Source organism: Aquarana catesbeiana, linkage group LG09, assembly GCF_042186555.1.
Source record: "Aquarana catesbeiana isolate 2022-GZ linkage group LG09, ASM4218655v1, whole genome shotgun sequence".
NCBI classification, from domain to species: Eukaryota; Metazoa; Chordata; class Amphibia; order Anura; family Ranidae; genus Aquarana; species Aquarana catesbeiana.
In genome coordinates, this window is record NC_133332.1 from 89,475,617 (window position 1) to 89,494,374 (window position 18,758).

Genomic DNA, 18,758 nt, shown 5'->3' on the forward strand with positions numbered 1-18,758 from the left:
AGCTTAGCAAATGAGGTAGAGCTTCACTTTGCAAAGAATACCCAATCACATGCAAGGAAATAAAAAAAAACAGCATTTTTGCTTGCACATGATTGGATGATGAAAGTCAGCAGAGCTATCCCTCTTAAGCTCTGGAAAAAATATCCTTGCATAATACAACTGCACTAGAACAAGCATTTAATCCCTTAAGACCCATTTACATCAATACAGTCTGTTGCAGTGCATTAAGGCAAGCGTGGGTTGTGTTAGGGTAACCCACTCATTATAATTTGGCTGCTAACTCACCTCAACAAACCAATTTTTGAACATGACCTTTTTTTGATGCACCACAATGTGGCATAACACAAAACACAGTATGTGTGTTGTGGTGTGCTGGCCCTGACTGTACAGTGTGTTGGGGTGCCATTGACAAAGAATGACACTAAACAACACACAGCCAAGTGTTTATGTGACTAACAATTGACTGAAAATGGGATAAAAAATGTTTTATCGGGAGTAAGAACCAAGATGCATCTGCATTTAAAGGGTGTGCATCCTCGTCATCAGAGCTAGGTCAACAAAATGAATATCATCAGAAAAACTCATTCACTTAAGCCAATGAGCTCCATAAACACCAGGCTTTTTACAACAATCAAGGAAGGTAAGAGGGTAGAGTGATAGCCGCAGTTGCTGCTACTGCCAGCCAGCGTCTCAACCCCCAACAGAAGGAAGAGAGGGGACTATTACGGTACTCAATATCAATATACAGTAATGGGTAGGGAATAGAGAAACATATAAAATTTATTTGTAAAAATTCACTTTTAATAGAAAAAATTCATAAAAATGCAGTTCCGCATACAGTTGTGATTATGAACAACAACACTACATACAACCATAAAAAGGGAGGTACCACATAGTCTAAGCCAGTGGATTCTGCACAGTTTTGGATGGCAAATGTATGTACAACTTTAATTCTCAAGCATGCACCTCTCCAAGACTTATCCAAGAAGAGCTATTGATTGGGCTTCACATGCCCACAATCATGATGGCAACGGCCACAACAGGAGGGAGAAAATTGTAAGTGGAAAATGTATATCTTAGAAAGTTCCACAATTAACCATGTATAATAGTTTATCATTTTAAAAATGAATGATGCTCGGATCAATTTAAAAAAATTAAACAAAATTTGGCCGGAACTCCGCTTTAATACATAAATAATATGTAGATACTCTGCAAAACACAGAGCTTAGAGTGCAGAAAACAGTGACAGGTGAAAAAGAAAAGGAGAGCTGCTGCAACCACTCAAAATAAATCCCTTTTCTATCATACAACAAATACATTGTAAAAAAGTGAATGAGGTCTGTGCAAGGGCATAACCTCACAAATGTTAACCGATACATTGTAAATCCATGGGTCTAATAATACAGTGACTTCCAATATGTTTCTCAAACTTTTTTTTGAAAAGATTTAACAATTTTTGTGGTGAGGAACTTATTTATTTTTACATATATGTTTAATTTTAAATTTAATGTGAAGGATGTGCCTGCTTTCGAGAGCAAATCAGATTGAAGCGAGGCTCCAAAGTCAACAAACGGAACAAACAAATGGAACGGTCTCAATTATTATAATATAAATAGAGCGATTGAGTTCTCCCGAGATCTCGCACAAGTCTTGCGTTACGAAAGGAACCAATAAATTACAGACTGACAGAGATTATGTTTTTATATATGTTACTTTTTAAACTTTTGTGACATTGATTTACCATTTAATTTTTTGATATGTTCAAGGTTTCAAAACGCTATTAATTTTAAATTATTTTCCAAAACTCCCATGGCACACCTGCAGATCTCAAGCAGCACAGTGTTTGAGAGTCACTGATTTAAACAATGTAATAAATCACTGTACAGGAACTACCTGTCAGCAATGTGCAGCCGTAAGGCCCCGTTCACACTTGTGCGTTTTGTAGCGCGGAGCTCAAAAACACTCAACAAGCAAAAACCTATTGTTTTTAAAAGCCCTGGTTCACATCTGAGTGTCGTGTCACTTGTAGCAAAATGCCTGTTGCTCAAAAAAGTAAATAAGCTACTTTTTAGGCAGAATTGAGAATTTTTGTCCCCATAGACTTCAATGGAAATGCCTAAAAAGAGCGACATGAGCTTTTTTTCAAGTGTTTTTGCAGGCTTTTTGTCGCACATTTTCTGCTCAAACAGCAGCTCTCTGGCCCTTTTACAGCACTTCACACCTTTCAGTTCAAAAACGGCTGACAAAAGCTGCAAAGATGTGCACGTCAACTCCAAAAAATGCTCAAAAATTTTTTGAAAAAAAAACGATTGAAAAAAAAAACTGCTTGAAAATGTAATGGTCAGGTGTGAATGTAGCTTCAGTCATCTCCAGTTGTCTATGGTAACGTTCTCCTGGGAAACTGTCAGGTGTTTTTGGATCCACAACAACTGGTTCACATTCCTGACAGGTAAATCTTGCAGAGCGACTATTTACATTGTTTAAAGCCTAAATTTAGTAAACAAAAAAGCAGGACATAGGACATTGCCTTCTATCAGTGTAATCTATACCTTGTGTTGACCCCTGGTTTAGTAGAAATCTTTTTTCTTCCATCCTTCCAACCCCCAGAGGTGTAATCTTCCAGTGTGACAGGGATTAATAGAGTTGAGGGAGCTGTGACGGGCACTCATTAGGAGTGCCCAACTATGCCCACTCTTTTTGCCCACCTTCTCCATTCATAGAAGCCATACTATGAATGAAAAACTATCTTTGAAAGGAGGACGTTGGAAGCTATAGTATGAAATGGAGGAGGTGGGCGGCATAGTTGGGCACTCTTGATGAGAGCCTGTCACATCTCCCTGAGCTCTAATAACCCCGGAATGTCACAAGGTAGGGGGGTAATTGGAGGAGGAAGATTTCTACTAAACCAGAAGAGAACAGCACAAGGGACACATCACAGTAAGTAATGCCCTTTGTGCTGTTTTTATTTTTTTACTAAACTTATGTCTTGAATCCCATTAAAAAAAAAAGAAGAAGCAGGATCTTCCATTCTATGGATAGCGTAATACCCACTGATATTGGGGTACTTTGATGTAGTAGTGGGCTTAGCACTATATGGCCATATGGTGTAACTAAATCCCCATATTTTCTGAAATTGCTCAGGTGTTTTTAAATAGCCTTGCAGGAATTAAATGTCATTTTTGTATATGTGCGCTGTAATCTTTTTTTTCTGTCTGTATGGTCTTATGGCTGCACCATCTTTTATGCATTTTTTAGGGTGTGCCCCCCAAATTTTTGTTTGAATCCCATTAAGTCACGCTACTATCAGACCCATGAAGTTGCAATGTATTAGTTAACTGGAAGATTTACCCCCCTTCATGACCAGGCTATCTTTGCGATACGGCACTGCGTTACTTTAACTGACAATTGCGAGGTGGAGTGACACTGTACCCAAATAAAATGTATGCCCTTTCTTTTCCATAAATAGAGCTTTCTTTTGATGGTATTTGATCACCTCTACGGTTTTTATTTTTTGCGCTATAAACAAAAAAAGACCGACAATATTGAAAAAAAAAACAATATTTTTTACTTTCTGCTATAAAACATATCGAATAAAAAAATGTAAAAAATCTAATTTCTTCATAAATTTAGGCCAATATGTATTCTTCTATATATTTTTGATTAAAAAAAATTCCAATAAGCGTTTATTGATTTATTTGCGCAAAAGTTATAGTGTCTACAAACTATGGGATATATTTTTATGGAATTTTTAAATTTTATTTTATTTTATTACTAGTAATAGTGGCGATCGGCAACTTATAGTGGGACTGCGATATTGGACAAATCGGATACTAACTGACACTTTTGCCACTTTCTGGGGAGCAGTGACAGTACTAATGACACTGGCTGGGAAGGGGTTAACATCAGAAGCGATCAAAGGGTTAACTGTGTGCCTAACAATGTGTTTTCTCACTGTGGGGGAGGTGATTTTAATCTGGGAAGGCATTGATCCATGTTCCCGCTTTGCAGGAACACAGGATTAATGCCTTACCTACTGACAAAAGAAGAATCCGCCTTGTTTACATAGGCAGATCACCATTCTGACTCTGCTATTGATCGGCGGGTGCAGGCAGACAGCGAGTCCGCGGTACCCACAGATCAGCTCCTGATGTGTCTAATCACAGTGGGAGCGGGTCGCCGGCGGTGTGCATGCACGTCCCAGATCTGGTAGTGCAGGATCTTGTACTAGGTATGTGATCCTGCACAGGAGAGCTGCCTTGCTGCCTTATATTTACAGTATACGGTCAGCAAGCGGTTAAAGCAGACCTCCAAGCAGATTTAAAAGTTGCACCTTAAAGTGGAAATTCAGTCAAATACCAACTTTACCTAAACCTGCTCCCATCCCCATTCTAAGCCCTATTCCCACTACCCTGTATAGGAAGGATGTGTATATTTACCTAATCTGAGGACACTTCCACTTCAGTTAAATCAAAGGTTCCCACGCTAGCTTCAGTATAGAGGAAGGACAGCAGACAATGGATTCCCCAAAGCAAGAATATGGGTGATGTCATTGCCCAGGCTCTGCAGCCATTGTAACTCCTCTTCACTGAAGCCGGCCGCTGGGAGGTCATGTGACTGGACCAGAGCACCCTCAGAATAGGTAGGTATAAGTATCATTTCCTTTAAAGGGTAGTTAGAATAGGGCTTAAAATGGGGGGAGCATGTTTAAGTATAGTAGGTGTTTGACTGGACTTCTACTTTAAAGTAGAATTCTGGTCAAGCCCTAACTACTTTTAAAAATACTCCCTCCCCCCCTCCTAATACATATTCTGACTAGCCTGTGTATGAAAAGATCTGTATACTTTACCTATTACCAAAAGAATTGGGACTCCTGTCTTTACACACACATGAACTTTAATGGTATCCCACTCTTAGTCTGTAGGGTTCAATATTAAGGTTGGCCCACCCTTTGTAGCTATAACAGCTTCAACTCTTCTGGGAAGGCTGTCCACAAGGTTTAGGAGTGTCTATGGGAATGTTTGACCATTCTTCCAGAAGAGCATTTGTGAGGTCAGACACTGATGTGGCCGAGAAGGCCTGGCTCAGCCTTCCCAGAAGAGTTGAAGTTGTTATAGCTGCAAAGGTGGGCCAACTCGATATTGAACCCCATGGACTAAGACTGGGATGCCATTAAAGTTCATGTGTGTGTAAAGGCAGGCGTCCCAATACTTTTGGTAATATAGTGTACAGTATGTCCATAAAGTAGTCATATCTGAAGAGAAACACAAAAAATATGTATAGATCACGTGTCATATTAAGATAAAGACATACAGTATCTCACAAAAGTGAGTACACCCCTCACATTTTTGTAAATATTTTATTATATCTTTTCATGTGACAACACTGAAGAAATGACACTTTGCTACAATGTAAAGTAGTGAGTGTACAGCTTGTATAACAGTGTAAAATTTCTGTCCCCTCAAAAAAACTCAACACACAGCCATTAATGTCTAGATCATTGGCAACAAAAGTGAGTACACCCCTAAGTGAAAATGTCCAAATTGGGCCCAAAGTGTTAATATTTTTTGTGGCCACCATTATTTTCCAGCACTGCCCTAACCCTCCTGGGCATGGAGTTCACCAGAGCATCACAGGTTGCCACTGGAGTCCTCTTCTACTCCTCCATGATGACATCACGGAGCTGATGGATGTTAGAGACCTTGCGCTCACCCGCCTTCCATTTGGGGATGCCCCACAGATGCTCAATAGGGTTTAGGTCTGGAGACATGCTTGGCCAGTCCATCACCTTTACCCTCAGCTTCTTTAGCAAGGCAGTGGTCGTCTTGGAGGTGTATTTGGGGTCGTTATCATGGTGGAATACTGCCCTGCGGCCCAGTCTTCGAAGGGAGGGGATCATGCTCTGCTTCAGTAGGTCACAGTACATGTTGGCATTCATGGTTCCCTCAATGAACTGTAGCTCCCCATTGCCGGCAGCACTCATTATTATTATTATTATTATTCAGGATTTATATAGCGCCAACAGTTTACGCAGCGCCCCAGACCATGACACGCCCCAGACCATGACACTCCCACCACCATGCTTGACTGTAGGCAAGACGCACTTGTCTTGTACTCCTCACCTGGTTGCCGCCACACACGCTTGACAACATCTGAATAAGTTTATCTTGGTCTCATCAGACCACAGGACATGTTTGCAGTAATCCATGTCCTTAGTCTGCTTGTCTTCAGCAAACTGTTTGCGGGCTTTCTTGTGCATCATCTTTAGAAGAGGCTTCTTTCTGGGATGACAGCCATGCAGACTAATGTGATGCAGTGTGAGGCGTATGGTCTGAGCACTGACAGGCTGACCCCCCACCCCTTCAACCTCTGCAGCAATGCTGGCAGCACTCATACGTCTATTTCCCAAAGACAACCTCTGGATATGACGCTGAGCACGTGCACTCAACTTCTTTAGTCGACTATGGTGAGGCCTGTTCTGTGTGGAACCTGTCCTGTTAAACCGCTGTATGGTCTTGGCCACCGTGTTGCAGCTCAGTTTCATGGTCTTGGTAATCTTCTTATAGCCGGGGCCATCTTTATGTAGCGCAACAATTCTTTTTTTCAGATCCTCAGAGAGTTCTTTGCCATGAGGTGCCATGTTGAACTTCCAGTGACCATAATGATAGCAATAACACCAAATTTAACACACCTGCTCCCCATTCACACCTGAGACCTTGTAAAGATAACGAGTCACATGACATCGGGGAGGGAAAATGGCTAATTGGGCCCAATTTGGACATTTTCACTTAGGGGTGTACTCACTTTTGTTGCCAGCAGTTTAGACATTAATGGCTGTGTGTTTAGGTATTTTGAGGGGACAGCAAATTTGCACTGTTATACTGGCTGTACACTCACTACTTTACATTGTAGCAAAGTGTCATTTCTTCAGTGTTGTCACATGAAAAGATGTAATAAAATATTTACAAAAATGTGAGGGGTGTACTCACTTTTGTGAGATACTGTATATCTAGCACATTGATGGAAATTAAGAAGAGCCTTACATACCATATAAATTTCCATTCTCAAGTTTAGATGGAGGGAAGGCGGGACATTGAAAAAACAGCAGGCAGATACCTCATGCAGCTATTGCGCCACCATAGCAGGTAAAAACCATGCCAAAATAATAAATAGTTCCAAAAAAAAAACATTTCTTATCTTGGCTTGGTTTTTACCTGTTATAGTGGTACAATAGCATCATGAGGTATCTGCCTGCTGTTTTTTTGTTCAATGTCCCGCCCTGTCTCCATCTGAACTTGAGATTGGAAATTTGTGGTATGTAAGGCTCTTCCTAATTTCCATCAATGTGCTATATATATGTCTGTATCTTAATTTGGTTCGTGGTCTATACATATTATTTGTGTTCCAATTCAGATATTACTACTTTATGGACATATATTGTCTGTTTTTTAATTGATACAACATTGGAATATCCTTATGAAGTGACTTTTTTTTTAAATCTTTGCTAACATGGCAAGTGTACTATTGGTGTTGTTACTCTGCCTTTTCAATGCTATTTGATCTATACAGATAATATATGGCTTATGCACCTTCTCCCATGGTTGCCCCGGGGGATTGATTGGGTGCCTCCATATGGCCTGTGTCTAACCTACTTCATTTGACATCTTGGGTGAGTATTGACTGGTCACCATGTTCACCAAATACACATAAATTACACAATTAGTTTTGTATAATTATTGGTTATTATTACTATTTTGTTCTATGTTTCAGAATTTCATTCCCTCACTGAACTCCTGAAGGAGCTATCCACGAAACATGATGAGATTTGGTTAATACTATATATTCACTTTATTCCATTTTGCTTTGACCACTCGATGATGAATGTAGGTATCTTGTTGGAGCTTTAGTATAGCCAGCTTCAGAGGGAAAAACCTTTTTAATGAGTTTTAACAATGAGTCGTCTGTCATAATTGGTATATGTAATAAAGCTTATATGTTTTTAATAATGTTGTGATGACCTTGATGGTACCAAGAAAATCCTGTTGCCCTATGTGACAGACCTAGCCGGGAGAGAGACTTTTGGAGGGGATTGAATGCTAGCCTCTTGCCGATCGATCGTGGGCCCTGGCATTTGGGGGAACGGTGCTCTTTGTGAGCTGTATGCCTGGGGACCCTTGAGGTTACTGTGGATTCGGGTCCTGGTCCCCCAGAACACACAGACTCTGGGGACCCTGGATTTGCCATATTAGGAATAGTGGCTGATTCATAATGCTTGGACAAATACTGTTAGGAGATGCTGATATAAATTCCAGCCACCTGTCTGTTGCCTGCTAGAATGTCTATTGTAAATAAGTCTCTAGTATGGGATCTAAGAGTCATTAGATCCCCATTTATGTTTGTGTTAATTAACTCTGCTATTGTGATAATGTTGATTGGGTTTTCTGAGCTACGAGACAGCCAGTCTGGCCTAAAGGTCATGTCTGAGTCATCTAGGCTGTCTAAAGGGATTAGTTAATTAGCCCATGTTAATTAGGTTTCTGGTCACAGCTGTATTGTTAGAGTAATATGAGCAGGAGGTATACACCTCCTCTTTTATTGTATAAAAGAGACTGTATTCCAATAAAGAGAGATTCCTGGTTGAACTTACATACAGCCTGCCTGGTGTTTGTTCTGAGCTACACAACTGGATTAGAACGGCACATAGCTGTAGTTCTAATCCCGGAGCATCGGATGACCGAACAATCAGATGTTGCGATCTGCAATCTGATTCTATAGCTGCAGAGGAGTGTCAGGAGAGTGGAACCGAGCAAGCAAGGGGCTCGTTAGACCCTAGTACTTTCTATTCAATAGGGCTAGAAAGAAGATTTTGATATCAATCTGATATCGATATAATATCCCCTGAACGGGTTCATAATTAAAACCAAACAGTCAATAGTAATGGGAGTGTCAAAATTGCACAAAAATGAGAACATGAGTACTAAACAAAACATGAGAATATGGGTGCTGAAAAAAATAAAATAAAAATCATCTAAAAACTGGGTGTGTATATAAATTTTTTTTTTTTTAACAATAGATTTTTATCGAAGGGATTTTCTTAACAACACAGATTAGCATTGTCATGATAATTATTGTGACTAACTTCTTTGCAATAGTTCTTAAGAATATTCTTATACAAATACAGTAATTGATAGTCTGTACCAGCCTACCCCTATTGGGTTCAAACTGTAGGCATGGATAGGCCACAAATTGCGTTAATTAGTTGAATACAGAAAATTGTAAGGAAAACATAAAAAATAAATAAATAAATAAATATATTTAAATTAACTGAACAAAACTTGTTGCAAAGGTTAAAGCGGAGTTCCACACAAAAATGGAACTTCCGCTTTTCGGAACCCTCCCCCCCTCCGGTGTCACATTTGGCACCTTTCAGGGGGGAGGGGGGTGCAGATACCTGTCTAAGACAGGTATTTGCATCCACTTCCGGCATAGACTCCCATGGGAGTCTATGCCTCTTCCTGTCCCTCTGCGCTGTCTCCTGGGAAACACACAGGTCCCAGGAGATAGCGGGGACCAGTTACGATGCACAGCGCGACTCGTGCATGCGCAGCAGGGAACCGGAAAGTGAAGCCGCAACGCTTCACTTCCTGATTCCCTCACCTAGGATGGCGACGGCAGCTGCCGAGAATTGAGCGGGTTATCGGCGTCGGCTGCCGACATCGCTGGACCCTGGGACAGGTAAGTGGCCATTTATTAAAAGTCAGCAGCTGCAGTATTTGTAGCTGCTGGCTTTTAATATTTTTTTTAGGTGGATTTAGGTGGACTCCCTCGTTAATAAAGTAGGTCCAGGATGATATACTACATCTGAGGTATGTTTATATATGACTTCAGTGTACTTCCAACTTGTCATAAGATTATATATTACATTGTTTTAAGTAATTGGATGCTTTGGGATGGGATATCTAAGTACTCCATTTCTTTCTAAATGTAATGGTGGAATAGTTTTTATAAGCCAGCATTAATTCGTATTGGGCCTGTGTATTAATTCTGGCTATAACTGTCGATAAATTGGGTGCATTACTGGATTTCCAGAGGCTGGATATAGTGAGTCTTGCTGCTATTAGTGTGTGGAATACAATTGTTCTGAATTCTTTAGGATATATATCTAAATTAATACCTAGCAAGGCTGTGGCAGGGTTTAGTTTATTTAGGATGCCCGTAAGGTCTGCAATGAAGGAAGTTATTGAATTCCAGAAGCTTTGCAAACTTTTACAGTTCCACAGAATGTGTAAAAGGTTACCCGTCTGATCATTGCATCTCCAACATAAATTAGATGTTGAGGGATATATTTTTGATAATCTATATGGGGTCAGATACCACCTATTGAGTATTTTTTGTGCTTTGTCCCAGTGCTCGATACATGCTGACGACTTGCTAGATATATGAATGGCTTTTTTCCATTGTTCCCAGGTAAATTTTTGTTCTAGATCTCTCTCCCATTTATTCATGTGTGTGTTTTTATTGTCAAATCGGTGAGTCGATAATAGATCATAAAAAAGAGAAATTCATTTTATTGATAGTTGATTTTAACGTGTGAAAAATTGCCATATAGTTAAAGGGATTTCTACAGGGTTAGTCGGGTTGAAATCTTTTAGTTTGGTATGTTTCCTCAATTTATTTAGAGTGATCTTTAACCCATTCATCAGAATTTAGACGTATTTTACAATAATTGATTGCTCCTGTCGGAATCATTAAATTTATTTTATTTTGGATATTTTTAGTTTTTGAAATATGTTTCCAAGCTATTAATGTGGATCTGATACTGAGTAGTTTAGGTATATTAATCTTTGGTAGCAATGCGTAAGCTATTGCTAAGGCATACAGGTTGTGTCTTTTTGTGACTTGTTTCTCTATGTTTAGCCATAGTTCGTCCGTCTTTCGTGTTGTAAAAAGAATATCTCATCTGATCTAATAGGGTTGCATAATAGTAGTGTTTGATGTCAGGTAGGTTCATTCCTCCTAAAGATTTTCTGGTAGTTAAGATGGAAAATGCCACTCTGGGTTTCTTTCCGTTCCATTAGGGGTGCGCATCTTCACTGGTCTCACGATTCGATTCGATTACGATTATCTGGTCAATGATTCGATTCCGCGATGCATCACGATGCATCACGATTACCGACGAGCTCCCACTTCCGCTTGGGCCACCCTGCAATCTTCTGGGAGACATCACAGTTCCCAAAAGATTGCCCGGCTATGCAGGAAAGCGCAGTGAGACATGCACACCTGGCTGTGAAGCTGCAAGCTGTCACAGCCGGATGCCCACAGTAGTATTGCCAGCGCTGTGCACAGGCAGGAGAGAGAAGGGAGGATTTGGGTGGCCACGTCGCTGGATTGTGGGACAGGTGAGTGTCTATTTATTAAAAGTCAGAAGATGCACTTTTTTGTAGCTGCTGACTTCTAATAAACAAAAAATTGACTGGAACTCTGCTTTGAATTAAAAATAACCTCACTCCCTTAAAAAGTGCACTAATCTGGTGCACTACAAGGTACAGAGATTTACACACACACGGCTGCTTGGAGGTCAGAAGGGATAGAATCCACAGATGACAAACAGCCCTGTGAAGTTCCCTGTACTGTCTCTGTGCTGACCAGTGGCAGCTGGTGCTCAAAATTTTTTTGGGGGGAGCAAACAAACTAAAAAATACTGAACCTCCCCCATCAAATGCAGCCTCACTGTGCCCATCAAATGCAGCCACTGTGCCCATCAAATGCAGCCACTGTGCCCGTTAAACGCAGCCACTGTGCCCGTCAAACGCAGCCACTTGTACCTGTCAAACGCAGCCACTTGTGTCCGTCAAACGCAGCCACTGTGCCCATCAAACGCAGCCACCTGTGCCCAAACACAGCCACTTGTGCCCGTCAAACGCAGCCACCTGTGCCCAAATGCAGCCACCTGTGCCCGTCAAATGCAGCCACCTGTGCCCATCAAACGCAGCCACCTGTGCCCAAACGCAGCCACTTGTGCCCGTCAAACGCAGCCACCTGTGCCCAAACGCAGCCACTTGTGCCTTTCAAATGCAGCCACCTGTGCCCATCAAACGCAGCCATCTGTGCCCGTCAAACGCAGCCACCTGTGCCCAAACGCAGCCACCTGTGCCCGTCAAATGCAGCCACCTGTGCCCAAATGCAGCCACTTGTGCCCGTCAAACACAGCCACCTGTGCCCAAACGCAGAAACCTGTGCCCATTAAATGCAGCCATCACAAACCCCCCCCCACAATTACTTTCTTTTAATAAATGTTGTATTACAATGGATGCTGTGCCCCCGCTGTATGTGCTTTTTAAAAAACGATGTCACTTCATACCGAATTTCGCCGTAGTACGATCATGTGACTCCCAGCTCGTCCCGCCCCTCTCCGCTCTCCTCTCCGCTCTTCTTTCATGTGTCTCCTGAGTCCTGGCGTCAGCGGGGAATTCTCAGTCCCGCCCGCTGACTATAGTTATCGTATCAGAAGAGAGGCGGGTGGGACTGAGAATTCCCCGCTGACTCCAGGACTCAGGAGACCGAAGAGGAGAGCGGAGAGGGGCGGGACGGGCCGGAAGTCACATGATCGTACTACGGCGAAATTCGGTATGAAGTGACATCGCTTTTTAAAAAGCACATACAGCGGGGGCACAGCATCCATTGTAATACAACATTAATTAAAATGAAGTCATTTTAAAAATACGCTCGGAGCACTTTCCCGGGAGGGGCGGGGCTAGTAATAATGACGTCACCGGACATCGATTTTCCGGTCCTTATGCATCGATGCCGCATCGGGGACACCCGAATCGCGATGCATCGATGCAACGATTAATTTCAGCACCCCTATGTTCCATATGCACCTTTTAAGTTTTGTATTCAGTTGCGTGAAAAATTTGGACTGGATTGGGATAGGTAAACATCTAAAATGGTATAGTATTTTAGGGAGGGTTTGCATTTTAAATGCGGCTATTTTCCCTACCCAAGAAAGTTGTGTTTTTTGTACGTTTTGTAAATCTTTGTTGACTAAGTCTAAAAGGTGGGGGTAATTAGCTTCGTATATTTTGGTTGGTGGGTAGGTAAGTTGTATTCCCAAATAGCTTATTGTGCAGTTATCCCAGTTAAAGCCATTTTCCTTGCGTAGTGTATTGATTAGTGTCTTGGGAATGTTCATAGGGAGAGCATAGCATTTGTTTTGGTTTATTTTATAGTACGATACCCTCCCCAAATTTATCTAGTAATTTTTGAGCTTCAGGTAGGGAAGAGGTAGGATTGATTAATGTAAGTATGATGTCGAATAACCCTACTTTATGTTAATATTGTCCTATAGTTATACCTTTAATGTTGGGGGTTGATCTTAAATATTCCGCAAGTGGTTCTATTGCTAGTGAGAAAATGAATGGGGATAGTGGGCATCCTTGTCTGGTTCCGTTAGTAAGGGAGAAAGTTTTAGAAATTATACCTGATGTGAGTACTTTGGCCGTAGGATGAGAGTATAGTGCCATAATTGCAGAGTGGATGAATCCTTGAAATCCAAATTTGTCTAGAGTTTTGGAAATGTATATCCAGTGCATTCTATCGAATGCCTTTTCTGCATCTAATGCTAGAAGTAAGGAGGGAGTTCGATCAGTATGAATTTGGTCAATTATATTAAGAATTCTTCTAGTGCTGTCTGGTGCTTGTCTCCCTTTAGTGAATCCTACTTGGTCGGGTCCTATTAGTTAGGGGGTTATGTTTACTAATCTGTTGGCTAGGATTTTTGCATAGATTTTTAGGTCAGAATTTAATAATGAAATGGGTCTATAATTTAGAGGGGATGAGGGGTCTTTACCCTGTTTCGGTATTGTTATTATAATTGCTTCCAATAGTTCTTTGGGAAAAGAATTAGAGTTAGCTAGATGGTTAAACATGTTAGTTAGATATGGAACTAGAGTTTCTTTGAAGGCCATGTAATATTCCCCTGATAGGCCATCAGCTCCTTGTGTTTTGTTTTTGGGTAGTTCTTTGATTACTTTAAGGGTTTCTTCAGGTGATATTGGTTTATTCAATCGTTCTAGATCAATAGGGTCGATATTTGGTAATTTTATATTATCTAGGAATTTTGTTATATTGTCTAGGTTAGGTTGGGGAGTATTGCTTTCGTCTTTTAGGTTGTATAGTGACTCATAGTATTGTGCGAATGTATCTGCTGTTTCTTGGGGGTTGATTACTACTTTACCGAAGATATGATGTGCTAATTTATGTATTTTATTCTTTATTTGGCGTTGCCAGAGTTGGGAGGCTAGTAGTTTCCCTGCTTTGTTGTTCTGGGAGTAATAGTTTACTTTTATTTTTTTTTTATTTTGTCTTGGTCTGATATTAGAATGGCTCTTAGTTCAGATCTTAGTTGAGTAAGAAGGTGATCTAGGTTAATGTCTTCGGGTTTTTTTTTGTGTAGTTCTTCTAATTTGGCTATGTCTTTTAAGATATTATTTACCATATTGGTTTTCTTTTTTTTCCCCTTGTTGTTGCCTGTATAAGGAGGCCTCTAGCATAGGCTTTGTGTGTACACCATAGAGTAGTGCAGTTTATTGGTTCTTTATCATTAATTACAAAAAATTCCTCCAAATTTTTTCTCAGAACCGACAAGTGATTCTCCTGCGAAAGAATAAAGGTGTTATTTCTCCATATGTAGCTATTCGAGCAAGGTAACCCTTGGTCAATTTCAAGTGTGATTGGTGCATGGTCGGACCAAGTTATATTGTGGATGCAGGCTTTAGTGATCTTTGGCAGGGGAAGCTTGTCGGCAATGAAATAGTCTATTCTAGAATAGGATTTGTGAACATGTGAAAAAAAGTGAAGTCCCTTTCCGTTGTGTGCAGGCATCTCCAGGCATCATACATGTCTTCTGAGGAAAAAATGGGAGATAATCCCTTCCTGGAGATAGTTCCTTCCTTGGAGGTGTCCATAACGGGGTCGGTATGTGTATAAATTGAACCATACATTATACAATTGTAAAACGAATAAAAAAAAAAAATATATATATATATACATATATATATATATATATATATATATATACATATATACATATATATATATATATATATATATATATATATATATATATATATATAGATCAGATTTAATATATGATAAGAAAGAAAACATAAAAATGACGAAGTTACTCACCACCCTTGTATCGTATCTTGTATCCTGTTAGGTAGTAGGAGAGGCACAATGAAGACCTATAAAATGATAATAAGCTATGAGTGACTGACACCAACTGGAATTATGACATGAAACACAAAGACATGGCAATATTACAATACATTATAGTGTGTCCCTCTCCAGCCCCCGTACCTGATATGTAGACGGACTTTACTATGCCGAGGAATCTTCACAGACTGGCTTTTATTCTACTTTGCATGGGCTTTAGTCCAAAAAGGAAGTGAAAAATACTGACCACAAACCAATGACTGAGTGCGCACATACTCTATCTCTGATCTGTTCTGTTAAAGCTGAACTCCGACCATTTGTTTTCCCAATGCAGTGGGGCTGTTCCCGCACAACATGGGTGAACTGCTCATTTTTGAGGGGACAGCAAATTTACACTGTTATATAAGCTGTACACTTACTACTTTACATTGTAGCAAAGTGCTGCTTCCATACAGAGTGCAAGCGTTCTTCTTTACAGCATTCTGGCAGGGTACAGCTTTTTTACTCAGGCTGTAACTGCTTTCTAATGAAAATTAACTGTAGGGGTGTTTACCACCCTTTGCTTCGATACACCTGGAATGTATTTAGCTCATTTAAACTGAAAGTTCAACTATTTTAACAAAATAGGTAATCAGCTGAATTATCAAAGAGGAGGTAACTGTAACCTGCAATTTACAGATATAGACAATGAATGCTTCATGAATCCGTAGGGTCAGGGTAATGTGGCTGCATAGTATACTCTCTACTGTATAATACTCTGTAACAACAGTGAGTCTAGATGGGACTTAGTACTTTAATTTCCTCCTGGAACTGCTGTACTCGAGTAGCAATCAAAGAAAGCTGCAGGAAATGATTGTCCTGCCTGGCTGCCTGCACACCAGTTCTGGCAGTGGAGGGCCTCTCTCTTGGCCGCAGATCACTTGCCCATAGTTGCCAACAGTCCCAATTTTCCCGGGACAATCCCTATTTTGGGACCCTCGTCCTGATCGGAGGCTGTCCCGAATCGGGATTTGCCCAGGGAAATTCGGGAATGTTTGCATTTTACTTATTTTTTATTTTTTTGGCAACAGGCTTCAGTAAAATGGCAGCCGGTCCAGCCGCTGCCACTAGAACGCTCCCCCTTACGTTCAGTAGAGAGAGGAAAGGGGCTTGATCCGTGCAGCCAATGAATCGGCTTCTCCTCTCGCATGGATCGGCCCCTCCCCTCTCCATTGAACACACGGCGCCGGCTGCCGCTGTAATGGACATGTGCTGGGGCCTGGGGAGTGTTATGGGAGGGTGGAGTCTGCACTGAGGGGGGTCTGCTGAGGGGGGTCTGCTGAGGGCTTCTGCACTGATGGGGGGGTCTGCATTGATGGAGGGGGGTCTGCACTGAGGTGGTCTGCACTGATGGGGGGTCTGCGCTGAGGGGGTCTGCATTGATGGAGGGGGGTCTGCAGTGATGGGGGGTCTGCACTGAGGGGGTCTGCATTGATGGAGGGGAGTCTGCACTGAGGTGGTCTGCACTGATGGGGGGTCTGCACTGAGGGGGTCTGCATTGATGGAGGGGGGTCTGCACTGAGGGGGTCTGCATTGATGGAGGGGGGTCTGCACTGAGGGGGTCTGCACTGATTGAGGGGGTCTGCACTGAGGGGGTTTGCACTGAGGGGGTCTGCACTGATGGAGGGGGGTCTGCACTGAGGGGGTCTATACTGACTCTGCTGGGTGCACCTGATGCAAGGACGGACTCTGCTGGGGGCACCTAATGCGAGGACAGACTCTGCTGGGGACTCCTGATGCAAGGACGGTCTCTGCTGGGGGTCTGCACTGATGGAGGGGGGTCTGCACTGAGGGGGTCTGCATTGATGGAGGGGGGGTCTGCACTGAGGGGGTCTGCATTGATGGAGGGGGGTCTGCACTGAGTGGGTCTGCACTGATGGACGGGGGTCTGCACTGATGGAGGGGGGTCTGCACGGAGGGGGTCTGCACTGATGAAGGGGGGTCTGCACTGAGCGGGTCTGCACTGATTGAGGGGGTCTGCACTGAGGGGGTCTACACTGAGGGGGTCTGCACTGATGGAGGGGGGTCTGCACTGAGGGGTCTATACTGACTCTGCTGGGTGCACCTGATGCAAGGACGGACTCTGCTGGGGGCACCTAATGCGAGGACAGACTCTGCTGGGGACCCCTGATGCAAGGACGGTCTCTGCTGGGGACCCCGATGCAAGAACGGACTCTGCTGGGGACCCCTGATGCAAGGACGGACTCTGCTGGGGACCCCTGATGCAAGGACGGACTCTGCTGGGGACCCCTGATGCAAGGACGGACTCTGCTGGGGACCCCTGATGCAAGGACGGACTCTGCTGGGGGCACCTGATGCAAGGATGGACTCTGCTAGGGGCACCTGATGCAAGGATGGACTCTGCTTGTGGCAGGCAACGTGGCAGGTGACACGCTCAGGGATCCCACTGATTCGGCATTATGGTGAGTTGAATGATTTAATTTTATATTACAATGTAATAATAGAAATAATGCGCTTCAAACATCCTGACACCATAACAATCATAGTGCCGGGATGATTGAAGCGTTAACACCAGGTGTTTGGAGTATCTTTATCTGCTGATTGTTAAACTTTCTAGAATACACATATTTCTATTGTTGTGTAAGATCTGGGGCTGCTGTCCCTTCATTCCTCTCTCCCCCTTTCCCTCTCCATCCCTCATTCATCTTAGACTCTAACCACACCCCATTTGAGCCACGCCCATTTAAGCCACGCCCATGATTTAACGTAAACCACGCCCATTTTCGCTATGCAGGTTTAATTTTTATTGCTAAGCCACACCTACAAACGAATACCCCGCCCCCTATTTATTGTACGGCAACGCCTACAGCCAAAAAAGTGTCCCACATATTTTTTTTGCAACTATGCTTGCCCCATCAGGTGTGGTCTCTCTGAGCTGCTGAGGGAGAGAAGCAGAGAAATGTATTCTTTCTAGGAATGTCCAGGAACCTAGGGAATTGTGGGAGAAGGAGTTAAAAGGGCCTGTGCCTTCATCTGAGCATGGTGAGAAAATGGGCACTAATCTACAATGTAATGGTTCATAAGCCACCAAGTGGTAGTTGTGGTACTTTTTTATTGAATGGGAAATGATTGTTTCAATCTAAAAATTTAATGGCCTCAATTGTAATACTAAAATTGTCTAGGTAGAAGTGACTTATCTATTAATATAGGTTGTACAGTACACACATGGCACTGATAATCCCTAATTACATGGCACTGATCTAATATTTGATCACATATTCTGTTTTAGATTTAAGAAACATCAATGTATGCCTGGTAATATTTCAGGTTTTTTTTTTTCAATTCTGTGATGAATTGAAAATTAAAAATATGTAAACCAAATATTTAATATTCCTGATATGTGTCTACTGTACCATGTACTTGTATGAAGAAGTACCCTGTCCTCTTTTTATTTCTTCCTTTGTGTGAAATCTCTGGTGTTCCTGCCAGTCCCTCTGCTTTCTTATTAAAAACTAACCACACTAGCCATAAAAGCACAGAATGGT

At 42.0% G+C, this 18,758-nt stretch overlaps 1 long non-coding RNA gene across 2 annotated transcripts in view; it reads right to left on the bottom strand.

Moving 5' to 3' along the window:
* The window catches only part of LOC141107909 (uncharacterized), a 229,975-nt gene that overhangs the window by 158,535 nt on the left and 52,682 nt on the right, over positions 1-18,758 (bottom strand). Inside the window, exons 1-2 of one of the 2 annotated variants that reach the window (XR_012235983.1) lie at positions 15,358-15,574; positions 15,187-15,242 (exon numbers count right to left, since the gene is read on the bottom strand). This is a non-coding gene — a long non-coding RNA (uncharacterized lncRNA). Of the gene's footprint in view, positions 1-15,186; positions 15,243-15,357; positions 15,575-18,758 lie in introns of those variants that run through there. The other variant, XR_012235982.1, reaches the window with a different exon arrangement.